Here is an 18,499-nt window from a genome sequence, read left to right as displayed (position 1 = left end):
AGCTCAATTCGAAGAGGATTGTTGAGATTTGAGCCATTATCACAAATCACATATTGAGGAACAGCAAATGGTTGAGAAAGGGCGTATCTAAAAATAGACTGAAGGACCACCAGCCATGGACTGAAAAGAAAAACGGTTTACACGCAACAATTTTTATTATAGGACAAATAGTTAACAGCTCTATGAGAGATAAAATATTTATATTCATTTAAATGATTATTAAGTGTAAGCGGTATAACTTTTGCGTGTTCGAGGGATAAATCTTCTGTTTTTTTGTATTCAATGAAAAAACTAGCTTTATTGAAAAAATTTTTCTCTAGCGTGAGAAAGCATATTTTTGCTGTGGTGAATGAATCACCCAATTCTTTTGTCCCTGAACAAATAAGAGGCATCTCAACTTGATACCGACCCGACTCTAAAATTTTAGTGGTAGCGGCAAAGAGCGTTTCGGCCATTTCTTCTTCTTTAGAACGAGAACATCTCGAGGGAATTTTCTCCAATTCCCAGAATTTTTCCAAAACTGAACATATATCTTTTTGTCCACCCTCGGAACCTACGGTTGAATTATTTGCGTCCTGAACAGACAAAAAAGAATGTGTGGTTGGGACAATAGCACAATTCTTTTGTGACTCAAATTAGGAACCGGTCCTGCAATTACATAGCCGAACGCGGTTTCTAGAAGCGTGGGTTGATTATGGCCCAGGGAAATGAGGTTGCCTTTTAATAGGCTAAAATAGAGAGCAGCACCGAAATATCAATATTGCTGAATCCCAGAAATGAGGATCGGCCAGCTCGTGTTTTATATGATCAGGTATTTTTAAAGCATGAGGATTTAAAGCGATTTACGGTAATCGCTCAGTAATTCGATCTATTACTGAGCAGGAAACATAAAATTGTTGATAAGGATTAAGTTTGGAGTGTAACACAATGTCTAAAATTTCATTGGATTGAACAAGGCCTTTGTTCCCTAGACCGGAAATGTTCCCTAGTTGGATACTGTAATCGATTTGCTAAGTCTTTCGATACAAAACTTTGCTGAATTCCCGAATCTAAAATTAATTGGACAGAGAAGGGTTTACCAGTTCTGGAATATACTTTTGCTTGGGCGGTACGTAAAAGGATTTGGCAATTCTTTTTCTAAGGGCGGATAAGTTAGCACTACTTGTAGAGGAACAAACTTGATTGCTAGCGTTATTTGCGTCGGATACCAATAAATTTGTAGGCGAATTTTGAGTAAGAAACGTAGTATTTTGCGTCAAAGAAGGATTGGACAAATTAGCGTCCCTATTATAAACATTATTTCTGTTCCCATTATGTCTCGAATGTTGATTATTTTGTGCTACATTTTGAACCCTCTTCTGATCCCCAACCCGCTGCGAACTAGTTTCTAAATGAATAAGTGAATGATGGTCCCTACCACAGTGGTGACACCTAGAGAAAGATTTACAACTCGACAAGTTATGCATACTAGACAGACAATTGAAGCAAAGTGACTCGATTTGACAAATCGATGTCTCTCTTGCGGAGATAACTTCAAGAATTTCGTACAAACGTATGTGGAATGCGATCGTTCATTGTAATAATTGCAATATTTGCCAGTGGCACTGATGTTCCTCGTAGAAGTTATTATCGGATCTTGAGTTACCGTCGAACATATTTGAGTTTTGTAATATCGTATAGCGTTTTCTTAAAAATTCGAAAAATAAGTCTACTGAGAGGAGCGTGGTCAAATCTCGTTCACTTTCAAAAGTTCGCCGACTTTGAAAGTCCAACTTTTTCTCTAACAAAAATACAAGAAGCGTATCAAGGGTATCGTGATCAGATAGTTTAAGATTTTTTACTAAAACCAGCGTTTTTTTACTCGTAACATGGAAACTGAGTATCTCGCTAGCATTACATTTGTTGATCGGCTTTTGATCCAGTAACGTCTGATAGAGAGAATTCAATAACTTATTCTTATCTTCATAATTGTTTTTTAGTGTGGAGATAGCGACTTATAAGTTCTAGTTTGTAACGGGTAGAGGCTCTATTAAACTAAGTGCTTGCCCTTTGAGCAAACTTTTCAAATAGTAGAACTTCTCACTCTGTGATTTTAATTTGGGGTTAGGGGCCATCCATTAATCACGTGAGGCTCGAAAGGGGGGAGGGGGTCTATAAAAAATCACAAAATGTCTCAATCCACGTGACATACGTGGTCTTAAACCTCAAAATGTATCATCAGGGGGGGGTTAAAAAATGCTAAAAAAACCTCACGTGATTAATGGACGGCCCCTTATTAAAAACAAACGACGAAAAGAGATAAAAGAAGGACATAAATTCCTGTGTGTTCCCGGAGAAAGGCTTTATTGGAATGTCAGGCAATTTGACATTTGAGACACTATCGATTATTTTGTTTGATTTTGACAAATTTTCTATTAATTCTTGTAACTCGGCTAAGGCAATTTCAAATCTGTCAGCCACGACCTCATTTTACTCGCTTTCGGACGCCACTGAATCTGGATCTTCTAACATTTCAATATCGCTTTGGATTTGCTTATATTTAATTTAATTTAATTCTAATTAAATGAAGGTTGTCTACATCACCCTGATTTAGCTATACGGCTCACACTCTCTCTAAGGGGAAAGTTGACTCATCCCAGATACCTACGGTATCAAAAGGATTGAGCTCTGATGGGACTGTTTCCGTGTTATCGAGCCCTAGGTGACTTGGTATGCAGGTGTATCTCCCAAAAATTTTCGTACACATCTGACCGTTGCGAGTAGTACAGCTTTCTGCATGGTCTTGTAAAGATGTTCATTTAGACCCAGCTTTTTTATGCTTTCGAGGAGGTTCTTCGGAATGACTCCAGTAGTAGACATAATAATAAGTATCGCTTGGATACTTTGCATTCTCCATTGTCTTCTTATTTGAATTTCCAGATATCTGTACTTGGAAACATCACTGTATATGTTATTAGCCATTATTCCAAACTACTTAAACTGATTTACAGTACGACTCGAAATAAAATCCTTTACCAAAATATTAATTTGCGTGATCCAGCTATAAAAAATATAACTATTGGCGTTAAAACAAAGCGATGCAAAAAACAAATATTAGATTTAAAATGTATAATGAAAATGAAAGGATGCGAAAACTCTTTTATCAAAGATACAAATATGTTTTGGCGTGATTTAACTATAAAAATATAACTATTAGTGTTAAAACAAAGCGATGCAAAAAACAAATATTGAATTTAAAATGTATAATGAAAGGATGCGAAAACTCTTTATCAAAGATACAAGTATATTTTTATCGTTTCTTGAACAAGCAACTATTGAAAAAGTTCCTTTGAATTTTGTCATAAATACCGGTCTATCTGGGACAGGCAGTCAGCTATTCGTTTCCCCCAGCTCTGGTTCCTTGCACACTTCAGGTTGACAAAAACTTTTTTTCTATATCTACATATGCGGCTGGGTTTTCAACACTCAAGTTGAGAAAAGTTGAAAATTGTTGAATCTTCAGACGTGAATTTCTCGCGCGGCGTTGCAATGTTGCCGTTGTGTACACTAGTGTCCAGGGTTTAAGGAAACTTATTTGCGTTTAAAGTTTGCAGCTGGGTTACATCCGCTCGAATATGGACCAGAAAAAATGGCTGAGAAAGGGCGTATCTAAAAATAGACTGAAGGACCACCAGCCATGGGCTGGACAGAAAAACGGTTTACACGCAACAATTTTTATTGTAGGACAAATAGTGAAAAAAGTAAGGATGGTAATTTTCGGAAACACTGACTTTGGGATGTCACTTCACTTCACTGCTATCACCGTATAGCTATTACAACGTTAATGGTTGTTGCTTAAAGGAATGTTTTATGTTACGATGGATACTGGCAACATTGCTTTTGCTGAATAAAAAGCGCGAATTCAGCTGAAGTTATTACACGTTTATTACTGTCAATTAGTGTATTAGAACGATGGATTCGATGGTATTCTGCACGACTAAAAATCGCGAATGAATTCCTCTGTTACGTCAACCGTTATCTTGATTTTAAAGGAGAACCTGTTTTGCTCAATGTCTCCGTTATTTTTAACTTTTCGACAAAAATGGTAAGAACTGAAATTGTTCCAAATAAATCGTATTTACAATTATTATAATTTCTTTTTAACAATTTTTGTCGTGAGGTCGGTATTTTCCGAGTTAGTTGTACTTACGCCTATATTTTTGACTATGATGTTGCATGTAACTTTTTTGGTATTGTACGAATACGATGTGAATACCTATAAAGGTTTAACACCGGTATTTTTTGCGACGTGAAGCTTGCTATATCAAGCGACTGAACTGGCGTGATAAAAACTAGAAAACTGGCGGTAAATGTTTCATTTTAGCGGCCTTTTAAGGACCGGTTAAGTCACTTCTAGGATATTGGATTGGTTTGTGTATTTAACGAATATTGTTTTGTATAGGGTGAAACGTAATTTCACCACCAAACATGAGGAAAATATTATTTTCCAAAAACTCAACCAAAATTTTTAGCCGTGGCCCTTCTCAAAAGAGTAGACTAAGGTATGTTGACTAAACCAATCAGCAACTACCAATAGATATCTTCGAACGAAGGGACGTACAAGATCTATAGCAACTATCTGCCAAGAAAACTTGACTTCTCTCTGCTTACCCATTTTACCTAACTGAGCATAATTTGGTGTTTTCTGAGTACCACAAACTTTGAATGACCTGACAAATCTAAGCACATTACAACGCATCTTAGGCCAATGATATCGTTCTTGTATACGGGACAAAGTTTTGCAATATCCAAAATGAGCACACATAGGTGGTTCATGCCCTGTCCTTCATGGATCAAAGCTGTGAATGAATACGGAGCCATAACCTTGTCAACAGGGAAGCCAACTTATTGGCCTACTGACCCCAACAAGATACCTGACCTAATTGATTTTTTCATAACCAAAAATATATCGCAAAACTACCTGAAAATAGATGAATGTCATAAGTTATGTTCTGACCATACAGCAATAACACTAACACTAAGCGAAAACATAATATATAAAGAAAATAACCCTTCGCTAACTAATAAGTACACCGACTGGATAAGCTTCAGACAAATGCTAGAAGAAACAATTAATTTAAACGTTTCTCTTAGAACCGTAAAAGACATTGAAAAAGAAGTTGACCAATTCAATAAAGACATCCAAAGAATATCTTGGGAATGTACTCCAGACATCAAAAGACGCCTAAAAGGATGCAACTACCCGGCAGAAATTAGAACGCTGGTATACGAAAAACGGAAAGCAAGACGAAAATGGTTCCAAAGTAGAGCTCCTCAAGATAAAACAATTGTAAATAATCTCACCCAACAACTAAAAAGAGAGATAAAAGAATTTAAAGAAGAATCCATTAGGACATACTTAAACAACCTAACGAATGAAAGATCCACAGAATACTCACTATGAAAGGCAACCAATGGATTAAAAAGACCAATGATGCAAATACCACCCATAAAAAAAGAAGACGGCACTTGGGCTAGAAGCAGCGAACAAAAAGCAGAATGCTTTGCTACACATCTAGAAAAAATATTTCAACCGCATCAACAACAACAAGAAGAAGAAGCATTACAGAGCAACCATTTGCAAGAAGAAGAGAACATAATGCCAGTAACTGTAGAAGAAGTAATAAAAGAAATCAAGTATAATTTAAACCCGAGAAAAGCTCCTGGCTTTGATTTAATAACAGGACAAATATTAAAACAGCTCCCAAGAAAAGCAATTGTCAAGTTGACCTATTTAATTAATGCTGCGATCAGATTAAAATATATTCCTTCATTGTGGAAAGTGGCGGAAATAGTAATGATACCAAAACCAGGCAAACCACCACATATAACCTCTTCCTATAGACCAATATCACTGCTACCCACAATGTCTAAATTATTTGAAAAACTTCTCCTCAGAAGATTGCAACCAATTATAGTAAACAAAAAATTAATTCCAAATCACCAGTTTGGTTTTAGGCAAAAACACTCAACTATAGACCAACTCCACAGAGTCACCGATATTATAGAAAATGCACTAGAGGAAAGAAAAGTTTGTTCAGCTTTATTCTTAGATGTTGCCCAGGCATTTGACAGAGTTTGGCATGAAGGACTATTTCATAAATTAGAGACTACTCTTCCAAAATCATACACAGACATAATTAAATCGTACTTAACTGATAGATATTTCAGAATCAAGCAAGATGATGCTTATTCTGAACTTAAAAAAATAAAAGCCGGAGTCCCCCAGGGTAGCGTATTGGGCCCGGTCCTATATCTCCTTTATACATGTGATCTACCAGAATTCGATAACTACTGTTTAGCTACCTTTGCCGACGACACCGCCATATTAGCAGTAGGTAAAGATAACGTAGAAACAGCCAATAAACTACAAAATGCGATAAGCAAATTCCAAAAATGGACTAAGACGTGGAAGATTACATTGAATGAAAGCAAATCAGTACATGTTGATTTCACTAAAAAAAAAAAATTCTGTACGCACCAATAAAAATTAATGGACAAGACATTCCGTATGCCAACACAGCCAAATACCTGGGCTTAACCCTAGACACGAAGCTTCGCTGGAAAGCCCATGTAAAGAAAAAGAAGGAAGAATTAAATATTAAATATAAAAAATTGTACTGGCTACTGGGAAGATACTCAGGGTTGTCAACGTATAACAAGATGCTAATCTACAAACAAGTTATAAAACCAGTATACGTATGGTATCCAACTGTGGGGATGTACAAAAAAGACAAACTTGAAAATAATACAAACTTTTCAAAACAAAGTATTAAGGGGCATAGTTAACGCACCCTGGTACATCCGTAATGACGATATCCACAAGGATCTACGAATGGAGCCCGTCGACAAAGAAATCCGAAAACACGCAGAAAGTCATGAAAAAAGACTTCTTCTCCACGAAAATATTGAGGCCATCCAGCTCCTGGACAACTCAAACCAGAAAAGAAGACTGAAGAGGACCAAACCTCACGAGTTGGTGTAGTGTGCGACAAAGCTAATAGCGGAGCATTGCGCGACTAGTGTGCAAGCAACGTGTTGGTGTAGTGCGTGATAAAGTGAAAAGCAGAGCTTTGTGTGATAGTGCGCAATCAAAAAGTGCGCCAGTAATAATAAAGACAACTAAGAAGACATCAAAGGGTGACTCTTAGATATTAAGTAGTTAGTAAGATAGGATAGATAAAAAGTTACTCATTGGTCAAAGACCAGATTGTAGCACTTAGCAAAAAAAAAAAAAAACATAGGTGGTTCATGACAATATTGCACAACCTTCAAGCTTTATTGTTTAAGTACAGCAATTTGCCATACGATGTCATTAGTTTTGAAAGAATTGGCAGAAGAAGCCAACTTATAAACCAAATCGTTCTCTACTTTCTGTTATGGAAAATCAAGAGGGGAACGAAGTATTTTTGATCTCAAATTATCGAGCCAAAGGTCAATTCTATCTAGATCGACTTCTAAATAACTAATTTTCTTGGTTATTTTTGGCTGGATCAATGGTGTGAGCTCGAGATAGAGCATCAGGGACGCATAGATATCAGACTTCCTATTTTTCCGCATGATCCCATCTTGAAAAATGGATGATAGGTAGGGCGATAAAGCATGATTAAAATATTCATCAAATTCTGCTTCATATGGTTTGAACAAAAACATTCTTCTTAAAGGCGTATTCGTATCAACCATAACAATGTTATCTTCTGTTATTTTAGTTTTAGTAAAAGTTCTCTTCAACGGTAAAACTTTCATAACACAATACAATTTGCCACTGCTCTCGGAATACATCAAGTAGGATCTTTTCATCTCTTTGCCGTTTATCAGCTTTGTTTTCAGAAGGGACTTAGATAAATATCGATTTTGCCCTCCAATTAATCTTTTTGACCGTGATAAATCCATTTCATCTATGTTTTGGTTGATTCCTCTCGTAACCACATATTCACGAGTACGGTCATTTATCTCCCACAAAGCTGGGTCATCCACAATTTTAACATCCAAAGGATACGGTATCACCTTATCTTCATTTGAAGACCGTGATGAGGATGGACGCTCTGGTTCCTTAATCGATGCTTCAGCGTCATTAAGAGCATCATCACCTTCTTTTACGTGAGTCTGACCATAATTAGGCCTATCACTACCGCACGGAGTGACATTGTCGTCGGTAGGAGTACATTTTAAGTTTTCATCTTGAGAGTTGCTTTTCTTAAAACAAATTTGATATCTTTGCGGTTTTTTCTACTACTTCTCTTTGTTTTTCCAGTTTTTTCTGAGCTTCTTTTCGGTAGCCAGAACCACTCAATCGTTTCCGCCCATCACTCATCGTTAATATTTTCTGAAAATAAAATATTTCTGTAGTATAAAGTATTTCTGTAGTAGAAAAAGTATAAATAGTTTAGGATGTTATGTCTACAAAAATAATTGATTAATTACATAACACAAAACTAAGAACTTCAATTTTAACTGTTAAAAACAAATGTAAAGAAAAAATGGAAACTATTCTGAAGGACTACTTTAAGCACTATGTAGTAACGTATGTTTTACAAGGTCTATTAATTATCCAAGAGCGGGACTCTACTGTAGGCCTACTGTCTGGGTTTTATAAAGGTTTTATACGAGCACGGTTGTTACTGGATCACGTACAGTTCGCCCAAAGTATCTGTGCACTTGACTGTAACAGCTGTAATAACATTAGTTAAATGGAGAGTGGGCTCTTTTCTAAAAACATTAGTTATTGGTTCCTTCTGCTGTCATCACAACACGACCTTAAAGTTTTAGGCAGCCGATGAAAAACATGTCTACTGAGGACGATAGAGAGAAAAAACTGTTTATTTCCATTATTATTTGGCTTACACAGTTCTGTGTTGTTGTATGGAAATATTTTGAATGTTTTTTGAATGGCTAGTCATGTGCACAGATACTTTGGGCGAACTGTAATATATGAGCAAAAAAATCTTTTCATATAAATAAATTACTGTATAAATAAAAGACTTTACAAAAAAATATTTATACAAGTGGCCTGAAAATATGTGGTTAGGGTTAGAAGTTAAGCAGTTAGGACGACTTGATAAATTTCCCTTATAAGCTAATCAGAATAACGGGATAGCGCTTTTTGGTGTTTAAATCAAAAATGAAATAAAATGATTGTATACTAAACTCTTTGACTTACCTGTCTTATCTTCAATTAAAAGTATTTCAGAAAACAATACACTCATAAACTGTCACACATAACCTATAAAGTCAGAGTAAACCACCAACACAAACTGAACAACTGAACTGACTGATATCGGAAGCGCGGAGCGGCGGCGCGTGGCGTACGGTGGTTGCCAACCACTGTAGGGGGGGCAGTGATAGTAAGGGAGGGGAGCGGCGACCTAGCCTGACGGCGCCGACGGGCGGCGGCGTGCTCGGCTACTTCAAACGATACCTCCAAACCTCAAAGCCTCAGAGCCCGTCGGCTGACTAGTTGCGCGCGGCGCGCGAATACTGTTGCGTCAAGGAACATACTATATTTCATTAACGTTACGTTAGAACTACAAAATAAATAGAATATATTAAGTGAATGATTTTTTTTAATTCTAATTTACAAATTGTTATTTTACAAATTATTACAAGTATTTTTTCACATATTTTTAACTTTTTGAATAATTTTTTTTTTATTTTTATCTAATTTTGCCGCCCCCTGAAATCTGCCGCCCTGGGCTATAGCCCATTCAGCCCTTATGTAAATCCAGCCCTGAACAAGTTATAGTTGAGAGGGTGAAAGAAATTTTTTCTAGATATGGCATATGTGAAATAGTGCGATATGATAATGGCCCACAATTTCGAAATTAATTTCTAAAATTTTCACAAGAGTATGATTGATAACCAGCAGTCCTATTTTTCCAGTCCAATGGATTTGTTGAGGCTGCCGTAAAGGTTGCAAAAAATTTAATAAAGAAAAAGGATGACATCCATAAAGCTCTGTTAGCTTATGGAACTACTTCCCTAGAATGTGGGTTTTCACCTGCTGAATTGTTATATGGAAGAAAGATAAGGTCAGTTCTTCCTTTGTTACCAAGTGACTTAAATAATCTTGTCGATTTGAGTCTCCTAAGGGAAAGGGAGAGTAGAGCTAAGGATAGCAGTGCAAAACAAAAGACATCGGACCAGAACATTGCCAAATCTAACAATTGGGGAATATGTCTGGGTAACTGATCTTAGGATTTATGCTAAAGTTGTAGATCTTTTAGATCAACCTAGATCTTATTTAATAGAATCAAATTCTGGTCAGGTTTACCGCCGTAATAGGTGGTAATAGTTAGTATCAACAGAGTCTGTAGGCACTCATAATAATTATAATAATTTTGAGAACGAGCAGGAAAGTAGTATACAAAGATCTAAGCAAGACACAAAATGTAATTTGTCGAACCAGACCTTAACAGAGCAAGATAGAGAAAGTGAACTCCAACTGAATGATTCTCCAAAGACTGTGTCTGAAACTGTTGGTGCTAAGTCACTACCAGTATCATATGAATCCCAATTTGTGACTACTCCTAAATTGCCAAGAAATATTGCTGAAATTCCTATTTCAGGTAGACCCAAACGAGAAATAAAAAACCTTCTCACTTGACGGATTATGAACAATAATTGTAATCTTTAGTGTAGGATAGTAGGTATGTGTTTTGTATTAATATTTTGTTTAATTTATATAAACGGCTTAAAGGGGGAGATGTTCTGTTAGTGTATCTTTGGTTGCCTATATAGATGTCATATAGGTGAACAAGGATTAGGACTAAGTTAGGTTAGGGCTGATCCGGGGAACCGGGACAAGCTATGTAAGCTCATCAAACTAAATAAAGATATCTTAATCAAGAGTACTTAATAGTCATTATTAAAGAACCCAACTAAACAAATAGTACGTTTAGTAACAACATTAGCCGATTTGAAGATAGGAGTTTTAAACGAAAAGTGGTCGTGTTCTGAATCCCAGAATATGCCTAAGACTTTATCAGATCCTGAGAAGTTAAGACTGACTTTAGAGACGGGATTTAAATTGTGTTGAGACAGAAATTCTGATGAACTGCAGTTCCACTTGTGGAGGAGGCAACCATGGGTTTCTAGCAAAGAAGTTAATTGTTCGATAAGACAATTTAATTCATGAAGACTGTCAGCACCGCTGATCAGGTCATCCATGTAGATAGATTCTTGCAGAACACTAGTAGCAAGTTCGTGGGTATGTTTGTTGTTGTCAGCGATGTGCTTGATAACTCTTTGAGCGATAAATGGGCTACTTGGGAGCCCGATGGGTAATCTTTGAAATTGATAGCACCGTAAAGGTTGCTGATCATTGTCCCTAAAGAGAAAATTTAACAGAAATGTCTCAGTGGGACAAATGGCGATTTGTAGGAACATAGCTTTGATGTCGCCTACTAGTGCGAATTTACACTGACGAAACTTAGCGAGAATGTCAAAAAGTTCATGTTGGACGACATAACCTTTGTCTATGGCGTCACTGAGGGAGATTCCCGTAGACGATTTATTGTTGGGATCGAAAACTATACGAGTGGAAGTAGTAGAGTTAGATTTGAAAACGGAAAAGTGAGGGAGAAAGTAATTAGGTTTACCTGAGTCATTTAGCATTTTTAACGGCACTTGAATTATTTGTCCGTTATTGAGATATTCCGATATAATGTCCGGATACTTTTCCAATAAATCAGGGTTGAGTTGAAAACGTTTCTCGAGACTGAGAAAACGTCTTTTTGCCGAGAGAAACGAATTTCCCATGTCTATATCTTCGAGAGGGAGTTTAAGATTGAGTGTGGACTCATATGGTTCATTGGGGAGAACATTAACATGTTTTACAAAATTAATTTCAGCGGGGTGATCATTAACGAGATCGGTGAGGAGCGGCTTCTTCCAGCTCCCAGAATTTTTGTAAATGATCGGATAGTTCCTCGTTGGACACTACCGGCTCATTTACGGCGAAAGGAGTGTTATGAGAACAACAAGTACCGAGAGAGTTTAAATAAAATTCCAAAGCCTTTTTAGTATTTTTCGACTTAAGAGCAAAGTCTGGAACTGACCCTGATATCGTGTACCCGAGTAGGGTGCGTTGAAGAACGGGAAGACCTTTCCCAAACGAATTATTTCAGGTTGAATGATATCGTTATAGAGGTTTGCACCGAGCAGTATACCAATTGGGGATGTTACATGGAACATCGGATCACCTAATGGTATCTCTGAGGGTATGTTTAGTTTGCTCGCCGAAATAGAAATGTGTATACTGTATATGGGAATTATTTGAGATAGCGGTTTTATTATGATTATTTGAGTTGTGTTGGCCAACAGCCGCGGAAGGGTTATTATGGCCCGTTTTGTCGAAATGCAGTAGCGAGTGATTTACAAACTATGCAAGAGAATTTGGATTTACACTGATCGAGCATGTGAGACCCAAGACAATTAATACAAAGTTTATTTTGTTTGACAAAATTAAAACGTTCTTAATAATTCAACTGCTTGAACTGAGGACAAGAGTAGATCGAGTGAGAGTCGTTGCAATAGGAATATTTCTTAGGACCTAAGCGGGGCGAAAGGTAACTGGTAGAGGTGTCTGAGGCTAGGTGTAAAGAGTGTCTGGAAGTAGTAGTCGATTTTGGTTTCGATTGAGAGTGAATATTCTCAAGATGAACAACGCGTGTCTCGATTTCCCCTAGAAAATGGACAAAATCAGGGGGAGCTTGGCTACCACCGGATTGGAATTCGAGAGCTCTAATGGTAGGTGCGTCGAGCTTCTGAGTAGCGATATGTACGAGAAGTAAATGCAAGAGATCTGAAGGGTGCCTATTCAAGTTCAATAGGGCCTTGAAATTATTTGACATGACCGTATGATAACTTCTTAATTGTGAGTGATTTGCGTTTCCAGAAATAGGAGGCGCATCAAGAATTTGAGAGATGAGAGTTTTGATAAGCGACTTAGAGTTGGCGTATCTTTGTGTCACGTTATCCCGGGCTATTTTGTAATTGTCACCTGTGAGTGGGATATGCTCGAGAAGCGTCAAAGGCTCGGAACTTTTGATGTAAATGAGTTTTTCCAGATAACTTAATGTAGTATTAGATCCTATTATTGTATCAAAGGTCTCAATGAATGAATTGATTTCAGTAACTAAGCCACTAAATGGTTTCAACTGAATGCGAGGGAGATTTACTGTTCGTTGCCTAGCCATAGACTGTGAGGTTAGAGAAGAATTAGGGTCAAATTGGAGGAAGGGGGTAGCATTCACATTAGAACTTTCAGTGACCTGTAATATTTCTTCCAATAGAGAAATTGTATCCAAATATTTATCAAAAATCACAGAGGAATCAGTAGAGGAGTAGGTTCCTCGGAGATCGTCTCCAGAACACTTTGAGCAGCGCGGAAAAGTCCGTAAGAATATTTGAGTTGTGAAGTTATTTCACGAATTTTATATTTATTTAGAGAATTAAGAGTTGTGGGAACCGAAACAGCCAACTTGGTTATATCAAGTTTTGCGGTGAGCCTCTGTCGGTTATATTTTGATTGGTCAGCCATGTTGCGAGAATGTGAGATTAGATAAATTATTTACAAATTTCTAAACCTATAAATCGATGCGAAAATGAGAGAATATGTACAATATATTATATATTACACGTTTAATAGTGTGAGATTGACTTAATAGTATCACCCTGTATGAGTGCAGATTAGAATATGTAATGCGAAACTATAAAATTTCAAAATATATGCAATTTTCCAAAATGGGTATTTTTCAGCAAGTGTGAGACACCCTTAACAAGTATTTAAATTAATTAAATTGAAGGAAAAAACAATTATTTATTTTCTATAGTTTTCGAGAAGTGTAAAATGAGCTTAAGCGAAGCTAAATGTATCAAAAACTTAAATTTATGCAAGAAAACAAAATTATTTTTAGTAATTTTTGCAACCTGTGAACCAGGCTTAATCGGATTCAAAATTATAAATTTAATTTAAATCAAAAGGTTGAAGAAACAATGTTAAAATTATAACACATGTACTATCAGCCAAGAAATGAGTACAATTTTTATACTATTAACAGAAAAATATATTTACGAAAATAAAATAAAGTAATGTGCCCTGTAAATATATTTTCATACAAGCAAGACGACTTCTTTATTTGAACAAAGCAAGTAGTTTCTGAAATTACACGTGTAGACCGGGCTTAACGTACCGGTTATTGTTGGGACACGTGCCGGGTCTTGTAAAACTCGTAGGCGATACTAAGAATTTGAGAGCGAGAAAGAGAGAGAATATTTTGTGTCTGCCGGCGCAGCGGGGAAATTTGCGAATGCAGATACTATAAAATGAAAAATCGTTATTATCAGAATAGAGTTATTATCAAAATATGCAAATACGAAGGACCTTGAGGATTTAATTAATAAATAATTAAGTAGTACGAAAGATAAACTGAATAAATATCAATCGGTGGTTAAGAACTCGACCACGACAGATAGTTTATTGAAGTTTTAATTTAAGGAATCAATTATTAAGATACGGCTCGATCGATCAGAATATGTTGAGGCAATACGTGAAGTACCCTCAACAATGAGTAACCTGTAACTGTACGGTTACAGAAATATATTTCCATAGGTATAGCTGGTTAAGAGTAGGTATACGATTTTTCAAATATTTGCTATGAGAGGTATATGGTTCAAAATGCATACAGTACCACGGTTAATAAGTTATGTTCACATATGTAGAGTTCAACACTTACAGTTTATTCCTTGTTGTCGTCGACATCAGAGCTCTGATTGAATCCCATAATCCATTTGCAGAACCATAATACTTGTAAGGCACTCACTAATACGCACAATAAATTATCGTTAGTAATACTGAACAAAATTGAATAATATGAAGCGGTAAAAAACGAATAGCAAAAAGGCCGGTAGATGCGGCCTTTTCAACAAATGGCGAGAGAGTCGATTGAAGAGAGGTGATTACCGTTTGGTAACTTTTGACGATCTGCCGTAGCGGCGAGGGGTCGGAGTTGAAACCGAAAAACGAAATGCAAGTGTCAACAATAACCTGATTTTCTCAGACAAACGTCTACATAAATATTACTTGAGTTTTAAGAAATTAGTAGTACAGGGGCGTAATTAATTATTTTAGTGAGACGTGTATAATATATTTATTGTACAAAAGCAATAAAGAAAGAAGCTCTAGAAGTAGTGAAATTAGAAAAAAAGATTAAACAAGTTGAACTGGCAACCAAATTGGAAGACTACAGACTTCGTTTTGGAGAAGAAGTTGATGTTTAATTTTATAATTATTTTATATTTTTCCCATAGTCGATTCGCTAATCTGAGACACAACTGTCCACACTACAATCACAATAAAGGTGCACTACAATCACAATAAAGGTGCACTAGAAATAAACAAGCACAAGGAACACTCCCAAATCAAGATTTGGGAGTGCTTGTCGAACATTCAACGTGTCTTGGTTTGTTTATTTCTATATAGTGCATTTTTATTATGATTCTAGTGTAGACAGTTGTGTCTCAGATTAGCGAATCGACTATATTATTTTTGTTTAATAAATAAATTTAACCATTTAATACCTCATTTTATTTCTTCTTTAGTGGGGTTTAAGCACAATGTCATCCATATTTTCATTATAAAATTCATATAATTCTTTAAGAAATTTATTTTACAAATTTTTTATTCAAATCAGTGTTAACAAATAATAAGATTGTTTTTAATTAAAAATATGTTGGATTAAATGTCTTCTAACAACATTTTCTGCATTGCCTCTTACAGGAATTTCATTTTCAATAATTTCTTCAAGAGCTTCTTCCTCCCATTCATCTCCTTTTGCAACAGCAATATTATGTAACACAGATGTTGCAACAATGACTCTTCCTACATTAAGATATATTTGCATCCCTGTAGCTAAAACTGGAAATCTTCCTTTTAGAACACCATTCAACCTTTCTATAACATTTCTGGTTTTATGTGGGCATTTTGGTAGCGTTCTTCAGCTTCAGAATTAGTTTGACCAAGTGGAGTCAATAAAAAATTGGTGCAGGTGTAACCACTATCACCAAGTAAATAGCAATTTGGATATTCACCAGCTTCAAATTTAGCTCTCAATAAACTTGTGTTATATATGGTACTATCATGTACACTACCTGGCTATCTAGCAACTATATCCATGATACGTAACTAGGAATCACAAACAATTTGTACATTCATGGAGAACCACCCCTTTCTGTTACGATGTTTTCATTTTCAATGATTTCCTCAAGAGCTTCTTCCTCCCATTCATCTCCTTTTGCAATAGCAATATTATGTAACACAGATGTTGCAACAATGCCTCTGCCTACATTAAGATATATTTGCATTCCTGTAGCTAAAACTGGAAATCTTCTTTTTAGAACACCATTCAACCTTTCTATAACATTTCTGGTTTTGTGTGAGCATTTTGGTAGCGTTCTTCAGCTTCAGAATTAGTTTGACTAAGTGGAGTCAATAAAAAATTGGTGCAGGTGTAACCACTATCACCAAGTAAATATCAATTTGGATATTCACCAGCTTCAAATTGGGCTCTCAATAAACTTGTGTTATATATGGTACTATCATGTACACTACCTGGCCATCTAGCAACTATATCCATGATACGTAACTTGGAATCACAAACAATTTGTACATTCATGGAGAACCACCCCTTTCTGTTACGATAGAGTTCCGAGTTTGCTCCACCAGGAGAATTAATTCGTATGTGTGTACAATCTATAGCTCCTAATACTCCTGGAAAGTTTGCCACTGCATAAAATCCTTGCTTTGCCATAGCTACATCTCTGGGATTTTTTGGCATAGTTATATACTCTTGTGCAAGAAGTGCTATATGATGACCCACTTGATGCACAATTCTACAGACTGTACTTTTATGTATCTCTATAAGATCACCAAGAACTTGTTGAAATTAACCAGTTGCATAATACCGTAAGGTTATTAAAATTTGTGTTAATGGAGACACCGGATTATTCCTTTCTGTCCTGTAACCTAAATGTTCATGAAACTGTTCTAAGAGGACCAACACTGTTTTCTTGTTTAGTCGATATCTAAAAATAATTAAAAATGCATTTCTAGTCATTCAAAAAAATAATGGTATACATTACCTTGCTTTAAATTCATCTTCATTATACTTATTGTACAAATCATTGCGATCTCTTACAGATCTTATATTTGGTAGCATATGCATTATATCTTCCAAATCGTCAGAAGATGAACTCGACGACGACGATGATGATAAATCCATTTTTATAAATTATAAACTATGATGATACAATGATACTTTATTAGATAATTATAAAATAAGAACACTTTAACAACATAAACACAATAAACGTCAAACGTCAGGTAAAAGCAGTCGATTTTTTAAATAACCGCAGAAGATCGGGTGGTTAATTTTGACAGATCAAAAACTGTCGGTTTTAATCGAGTAATGGTCGTTGCAACGCATTTTAAAATAAACGGGCAATCCAAATCAAAAAATCAATTGTTTATTTGTTGGTGCAATTGGCTACTAGAATAGGGAGCGCAGTCCAGCACTCTGAATAGACGATTTTCGACTCTTATTGGAGTCATCATCGGAGAGGCCTAGGCCTGCTGCTCTCTACTCGAAGTGACCAACCATCAAAGCTTATCCCCACATTGCAACTGACGTGCATGGATTAGGTGACTAGCGTCATCTGGAAATTGAAAGGTAAAGTTTTCAATCCTAATAGCAACATTAATAATATTGAAAAATATTAAAAATATTACTAAAAGATTTTTAAATTGAAAAATTATTCGTCCATTTCCCTGGTGACACCTCCAAGGCTTCTACAATATGCAAGCCAGATGGATGCTGCAGTGAAGACAAAATGAAAATAATTCTACACTATGCAATTCAAAACCTTTTTTTATTTTCTTTGAGTTCGTCATAACATTTAATATCCATAATCCAATTTTCATAAATATCATTTAAAAATTTTCTGATATACAGATACTGTAAGCTCGTTGTGAAACACCTTGTACATTACAAATTAATATTTCAAATTCCAATTCAAAATATCTTTTATTAAAAAAATTGTAAACAACACACTTATAGCAAATTGTCACAATTGAATAATAAGTGTCTAATATACATACAAAATTACAATTACAACTACTATGAGTTAAAAGTTAAAATGTGTGATTTAAAAAATCATACACAGAATATGGTCCTAAATCCAATAAAATGCTTTTTACTTCAGTTCTAAATATATTAAAATTCTGTTGCAATTTAATTCTAACAGGTAATTTGTTAAAAAAATTTATATACGAATATGTAGGTCCTCTCTCTGTTGCGACTAGCCTATGTATAGGAAAATTGAGCCCTACATACCTAGTGGGTATGCTGTGTTTTGGCTTAGAATGTGTAAACCTATCCCTGTTCTTGAACAGGAACAGTAAACA

The sequence above is a fragment of the Diabrotica virgifera genome, chromosome 9, assembly GCF_917563875.1.
Source record: "Diabrotica virgifera virgifera chromosome 9, PGI_DIABVI_V3a".
Classification (NCBI taxonomy): Eukaryota; Metazoa; Arthropoda; class Insecta; order Coleoptera; family Chrysomelidae; genus Diabrotica; species Diabrotica virgifera.
This window is presented reverse-complemented; position numbering follows the sequence as displayed.